Source organism: Arachis duranensis, chromosome 2 (assembly GCF_000817695.3).
Source record: "Arachis duranensis cultivar V14167 chromosome 2, aradu.V14167.gnm2.J7QH, whole genome shotgun sequence".
NCBI classification, from domain to species: domain Eukaryota; kingdom Viridiplantae; phylum Streptophyta; class Magnoliopsida; order Fabales; family Fabaceae; genus Arachis; species Arachis duranensis.
This window is the reverse complement of record NC_029773.3, coordinates 58,702,151-58,703,356: the sequence shown is the minus strand read 5'-3', so window position 1 is coordinate 58,703,356 and position 1,206 is coordinate 58,702,151. Positions and strand designations below refer to the sequence as shown.

The window sequence follows — 1,206 nt, the reverse complement described above, 5'->3', positions numbered from 1 at the left end:
CTTGATTTCTTTCCTTGAGGTGCCCGATTCTGCTCTCCACAAGGGCAGGGCAGAGTTTGCTTCTCTTGGCTCCAAGGCACTATTTTGTGCTCTGCCCTTGGAGTGGGCAGGGCAGGGTTGCCTATGCTTGCTTGGTCATCTAATGTTGCTCTCCTAGAGGGCAGTCTGCCCTTGTGGAGGGCAAGGTTGCCTCCCTCATTAGTTGCGACACGCTTCTCTCCTTTTTTGCCACGCTTTCCTTTTCTTGTGTCACGCTTCTTAGGCCACGCTTTTCATTTTCTTTTCTTTTCTTCACCTATAATAAACCAAACAACCACTCAAAGTATCACTAAATTCAAGAGGCTTATAAATCAATTAAAATGCAATTAAAATTATCTCAAACCTCAATGATTAACATTAAATTCATGGTGGTTGCTTGATTTAAAGAAGTTATGCATTTTCACTCCAAATCACTTACTTAGGATGCAAGAAAGTGCATAAATGCTAACAAAACAAGTGAAATTAGCTTGAAAAATGGGTATATGATGACTTGTCATCAAGAAGCATCTCCATTGGAGCAAATAACTTTGAGCTTAAGCCTCAATTAGTTTCTCTAATGCAGCAGAACTGCAAGTTTCATGGACTTCCATCAGAAGATCCTCATCAGTTCTTAGCTAAATTCTTGCAGATATGTGATACTGTTAAGACCAATGGGGTTGATCTCTAGGTCTTCAGACTTATGTTTTTCCCCTTTGCTGTAAGAGACAGAGCTAGGACATGGTTGGACTCACAACCTAAATAAAGCCTAAACTCTTGGGAAAAGTTGGTCAATGCCTTCTTGACCAAATTCTTTCCACCTCAAAAGATGAGCAAGCTCAGAGTTGACGTCCAAACCTTCAGATAGAAAGAAGGTGAACCCCTCTATGAAGCTTGGGAGAGATACAAGCAATTAACCAAAAGGTGTCCTTCTGACATGTTTACAGAATGGAGCATCATATGTATATTCTATGATGGTCTGTCTAAAATGTCAAAAATGTTATTGGACCTTTTTGCTGGTGGATCCCTTCATCTAAAAACACTTGTAGAAGCCCAAGAACTCATTGAGATGGTTGCAAATAACCAGTACACATACACTTCTGAAAGAAATCCTATGAATAATGGGACGACTCAAAAGAGAGGAGTTCTTGAGATTGATACTCTGAAAGCCATATTGGCTCAGAACAAAAT

At 40.1% G+C, this 1,206-nt stretch overlaps 1 non-coding gene across 1 annotated transcript; it reads right to left on the bottom strand.

Moving 5' to 3' along the window:
- Positions 1–850: 850 nt before the first annotated feature.
- Positions 851–954, bottom strand: LOC127745080 (small nucleolar RNA R71). The gene has a single exon (XR_008006271.1). It is a non-coding gene; the product is annotated as a small nucleolar RNA R71 (small nucleolar RNA).
- Between the last annotated feature and the right edge of the window lie 252 nt (positions 955–1,206).